The following is a 6520-nucleotide window of genomic DNA, read 5'->3' on the forward strand; positions in this document are numbered from 1 at the left end:
TAATTCCATAGAAACTCTTTGCTTTTCCGGGACAAAAAGTTACTTACGTCAAGTTAAGTGACGTAAGCTTCCTCAGTACCAAACATATAAATCGGCTAAACGGACGGGCCTTTAAGAATCCCGTGGGAACTCTTTGGTATTCCAGGATAAAAAGTAGCCTATGTCCGTCCCCGAGATGTTAGCTAACTCTGTGCCTTTCATCAAAATCGGTTAAACTGTTAGGCTATGAAAAACTAGCAGACAGGCAGACAGACAAACACACTTTCGCATTTATAATATACTAGCTGATGCCCGCGACTTCGTTCGCGTGGATGTGGTTTTTTTACAATTCCCGTGGGAACTCTTTGATTTTCCGGGATAAAAAGTAGCCTATGTGCTAATCCAGGGTATAATCTATCTCCATTCTAAATTCCAGCCCAATCCGTCCAGTACTTTTTGCGTGAAGGAGTAACAAACATACACATACACACACATACATACAAACTTTCTCCTTTATAATATTAGTGTGATTATTAGTATTTGGTATTGCTGTTTGAAAATAATAATTTAAAACGATAGAAGGTATTAACATCAAACTACAATTATTACAAATCTAAATATAACAAATAATAACATCACATTCACAAGCATAACATCAAATATATACTAATAAATAAAATTGGAGTGTCTGTCTGTAATTTCGAAATAACTACCTCATATTAAGCTCATATGGTTATTTGAACGATACCAACACCGAATCACACGTTTTCAAAATTTTTGTCTGTCTGTCTGTCTGTCTGTCTGTCTGTTTGAAATCTTCGGAACGGCTGAACCGATTTTGACGGGATTTTCACAGACAAGTAGAGAATTGACTAGGGAGTAACATAGGCTACTTTTTTAACCGACTTTCAAAAAGGGAGTTGTGTTTTTCTACCTATGTACACCGAAATCTCCGAGATTTCTGAACCGATTTGCGTCATTTCTTTTTTAATCGATAGAGGAACTTTGCGACATTGTTTCATAAAAAATTTGGAGTCCAACTCCTCAATCCTGATGCTGCAGGGGATCTGACCAATCCACGCGGGCGAAGCTGCGGGCATCAGCTAGTTATTAATATAACAAATTAGTTAAAAGACTAATAATTACATCCACAAATAGATTTGGGGTCCTTCATCAAACAATCCCTCAAATGATTATAAGCTCACATTCAATAGTATGCTAACATTATTCAAACAAAACTAGGGCTATGGGTGTCGTACTCGTGGGTTGATGACAATTTGGAAAGATAACGTAATAGTGAGCGAGAGTGAGAATTCGGCAGTAGGCGCGTTGCGGCCGCGGCGTGGGGCGTTTGTAGCATTAGCCTCGGGAATAAGTTTGTTCATTACGGAGGGAACAATGCGGGTAGGCTCGACGGCTGCGGAGGAAACGTGCGCCGACGCTGCGACAATAGGCCCGCCCGCCTTATCACGCCGGAACGTGGCGCCCGCCCCGCGCGCCGCTACACCACTTGACGTATGAGCGCTGAATAAATGGGAAAACTTTTAGCGGCGGCCTCTATGAAGCCTCCGAACAATTGGTCATCTGTTTAGCGGGAAAACGCTTAAATATACCTTAATGTGCTTCTATTAATTATTATATTATGAAGAGAACCCTATTTCTGTTCTCTATGTACAATATATGTGAATGAAATTCTATCTTATAATAAGTTATATAACCACATCTAAATAGTACCCATTAAGGGCATGAGACGGGTCTGCCCACGAAATTCAAATTTAAATTGGTTTTTCGCAATTTGTAAACTAATACGACAACGTAGGCGTATGGCATTTTAATTGCGCCAATGGCAGTATCACCCTCACAGGTTTATATAAAAATCTTTACGTGAAATGGTTACGAGTAACTTATGTCAAACTCATTATTTTGACTAATTTCTTAAGCTGAACACCTGCGGTACGCGACATTCTAAATTTTATAATGCTTCATTTGTACTTTGTACTTTATTTGAAACAAATAAGTGCCTACCTATAATAGGTATTTTCTACATTTATGATAAAGATTTTAGAGATGCTTTTACTTTAAATATAAATAAACGGGTTTATTTAATTGCTGTCCAAGAGTTGATTGTAAATTCAATCTTGAATTATTTTAAAAGCGAGCAACATCTTCCTAAGAAACAGGACACCAAGACGACGGAGTCACTCATCAGGCAGTTTGTTTATTAAGCAAGGCCATTTTCCTAAGTAATTAATTACCCGTTCCAATTCCATAATTAAAATTTAGTTAAACTCGTTTTCTTCTTTTGGGTAGGTTTCATTAGATCGTTATCTAATTTTATTTAATATATTTAATTTCAGACAACAATAAGTCCATATATATGTATATGTCACCGACAATCTCAACCTATGTTAGTAACAGTGAATAATTTCGTGAACATTTGTAATTGTATAATAAAGCAAAAATACTTGAATATGTATAATAGATTAGTAGAAACAAGTTCTGAAGATAGAAGAGAAGATAAAAATGAAGAAGAAACCGCACATAATTCGGGTTTCGAGACGATGAAACCGTAACTATAGTTGGTTCGTTGTCGACGAAACCTGCAAAATGTGCGGCGAACTCCAACTGATGCCTGGCTCTGAAGAAACAACTCCACTCAATCGGGATATCATTATGACCAATCCCTTCGATGAAAGCCTGTCGCGATTTTCTTTGCTTTGATTTTCCGAAGAAAAAAGTTCTCTGGGATACAAGCTGTCTCTGTACCAACTTTTGTGAAAAGCTGGTCGAAATGTAAAAATTGAGTTTTCTTATTTTGCGATTGAATAATCCAAAACATGTGTATTATTTATACCTAACTTATGTTTGTATAAAATACTTTCAGTTAATGTAATTCAAGAGTGTTTTACTTTTAAAATATTTAGCTGCAACAGTTGCCAACATAGCAATATATTAAAATTTCCTTTTTCTGGTACGCTTTCCACAATATCGTCAACAAAATTGAATATGTGTATTTTATTATAAGTTACAATAATGTATCCTTGTAACTTATAATAAAATTATTCATTCAACGCATTGTAAGTTCGTAGTAAAGTTTAACTAAAACTTCAAAATTTTGTGAAAGCACGGTGGTTAGATGCAGAAAGAAAAGGAAGTTTTTCGTCGACTTTCTGTATTGTAATTTAAATTAGGAGCAGCATTTTAATATGTATACCCGACGATTTCGTTATATTTGTACATTAATATTTTCTGTATTGTTGTTTATTCAAGTGTAGATTTTTAGCATACTTACTAGCTATAAAGTAATTCTTGAGTTCCGTCTAATCGACTCTATAGACAATCTCTGTATAATTATAAATTAGCCTGTGAGCCAGAAGAACACAGCAATATTAAAGAAAAAACAAGTCCAACTTCTCTCGTTAGTTTTTACTTTTTTGATAAACTATTATTTAAAAAAGCTTTGAGTAAGCCTTTATTCGCAACCTTTTGACTTCAACAACCCATAGGTGAGCAAAATTCAATTACCTTCGCAGAAATTAAAACTCACTCTGTATACTATCGGCGGGTACATTTTACCAGGTTTATTTTGAATATTCAAGTGCTTTTTTTAATTTGACAGGTGAGCGAACACGCCTTACTCTCGCCTATTGTATCGTGAAAGTATCGAAATTGAACGAGCGCAGTCCATTTGGCGGCTGTATGGGACCCGACAATAACCGGCCGTACGTTTCTCGCTCTCTGAATATCAAAATGATTTTCCTCAATTTCATTGCATTTCGACTGCTGCCATTTTGTTGCAGTGATTTTTATCGCATCATCCATAGGCACGGCGATAAGTTAATTACGCGAGTTATCCGACGTTTTATTAACGTCGCTCGTTGGCTTTAAAACGGATTATTATTTATTAGTGGGTTTTATGTTGTTTTGTTTCTGACTGGTTAATGGCTGGGTTATTTGGTCGCATCAAGGATATTAAAAAGCTCTACATATTAAAAAAAACGGCCAAGTGCGAGTCAGACGCGCGCACCGAGGATTCCGTACTCGGGTATTTTTTCCGACATTTTGCACGACAAATCAAAAACTATTATGCATAAAAATAATCTATATCGACTACTCTACTACAATTATAGATTTGTAAGTCTGTACCATAGATTTGATACAAACAAAATGGCATAGCTCAAGTTGCAGACATAATATTATACATATCTATGTTTTTATTACGAAATACACTACAAAAAAGTTTTATTATATCAACAACTTCAGTTTATTATAAATGTTAAGTTTGATAACGATTGCAAAATATTATATTTATATTTAAGACCTGTTCTTGTCATCGACAATGAATTTAAAATTATTCGAATTTTTCAAATGAGAACAAAAATGTTTGTTTTAAAATAAAACTCAACACCTAAGCAATAAGTCTAAAAAATTTAGTAATTTAAAATAAGCATATTGGCTGTTATTGGCGAGTCGTATTTGAAGCACTTACTTTATTTCTATGGTCTGTGTAAACTGTAAACCACTATTTGGTTACACACAGACCTATCATCCTTCGGTAGATATTCATGTCTTACATTATCATATATTCACGTGATAGAGTATCACTATAATGACAGAACCGTGATTGGTGTATGATTAGATGATGAGGTTGAGTTAATATCCGAGCCACTTGCATTGACAAATGTACAGCCGATGGTTAAGGCAGTAGTTGCTAGTAATAATAGTTCTATATCAATGCAGATCACGATGAATGGCGATCATTAGGCCACCGTCGAATTGTGATCATCATTTGCATCAACATTGACGTTTGGTATTCAAAGTGGAATGTGTTTGAAATACAGTTATAATAAAGCTTACCTATATTTATTTTACTTCTACTTAACTTTCTATCTTCTCTTCTCTACTCTTAACTACTTTGCATGGGTATAGTTAAAACCTTAGAGTGCTACATAACATAAGCTACGTTTAATTACGGAAAGTAAGAAGTTCCCACTTTTAAAAACGCGGACGAAGTCGCGGGCAAAGCTAGTTATAAATACGAAAGGTGTCTGTCTGTCTCGTTTTATCGCTATTCATTAAACCGATTTGACAAAAGCTACATAATTAGCTTAGACCCTGGGGTCAGGCATACGCTACTTTTTGTCCCGGAAAATCAAAAAATTCCCTCGAAAGATTTAAAAAACCTAAATCCACGCGGACAAGTCTCGGACATCATCTGGTCTTGAATATTTTAAATATTTCTAAAAGTCCGTAAAAGTTTATCGTCACCCAAGCTTAAACTAACTGTTAACTTTTTTTCAGGCGGATAATAATAATGCTTAGCTTAACCTCCCAGCACTTAGCTCTACACTTATGAAATTGCGCAAAAATGCAATTTCCTTGACCATTAACTTTTAAAAGGTTTCATACGATTCATATTCAGTAGGCCGGAGCATATTATTAACTTATTCGTGAGCGCAAATCGCAGCAATGAATGGGCTTGCAATGACTGCGGAGTGCAAGCTTTGAGTGCAGGAACACGACGTGTGTGTCGTATCATCTGATTCAGGTGTGCAGGGCGCACCGTCGTCCAATTTCGCGCGCTAAATTGTTCATAACGGAAGTTCATATCCGGACGTCGGGCCGCCCTACGCTTCGGGCGAGATTAGGCGGTAATTACCATTTCCTGTGACACAGGACGCAGACAGCGTTCGAGAAGTGGTTCCTTCTCAGAAGCGGAGCGACGGAAACGTTCCGCATTCGACGCCAAGGGAAGGAAAAATTACGGCTGCAGTTTCCCGCGATATTGCTTTTTAATTACCCTATATTGTAGGATAATATAATTTAGTGACAGGATATCAGCAAAGGAAAAAGACCTGCATGTCAATATCAAAGCAAATAAAAGGTTCCGCAAAAGAACCGCTCCAATGGAAGAGGTTATTTACGTATACGCTCGCTTAAATTGAGTGTACAGCATTTTGAGCCGGAAAAACTGATTACATGTGAATGAAGTAAAGTAGGTACACGGATAGGCTGCATCGCAACGCCGTATGGAAAGCGTGCCTCGCTGCCGATATGATTGAATAAGTGAGCACGGTGCTCCCTAATGAAACATATTGAACGTGTATCGAATCACTTAGGCGCGCCGGTGCGCTCCTGCACTCGCTTTTTGGGGCAAGTCAACAAGCGTAGGTGAAGCCAACAAATAACATTATCACAGAGTTTCATTTTAAGAGAGACAACAAATTGAATTAACTCTGGTAACTTTACGTCAAAGAGAAGTAAAAATTTCATCTTCATTTTGCTAAATAAATTTCACGTGGCATCAGCACCTCAGTCTTTGTTTAAGGAAATATTTATTTAAGGCAGTGCTTTGAATGTCTGCAAATAATGGATCCTTATTAATCCATTTATGTCGTTATAATAATTATTATAGTAGCATTTTGAGCATACGATATCGAATAGAAGCTCTGGCTGCTTTTGGCTAGGAGCTGGTTTGACTTTCTATACCTACTTAAATGAATTTAGGTTTTTAATCCTGTAAAGAATAAAAGTTCTTAAG

Source organism: Maniola jurtina, chromosome 6, assembly GCF_905333055.1.
Source record: "Maniola jurtina chromosome 6, ilManJurt1.1, whole genome shotgun sequence".
NCBI lineage: Eukaryota > Metazoa > Arthropoda > Insecta > Lepidoptera > Nymphalidae > Maniola > Maniola jurtina.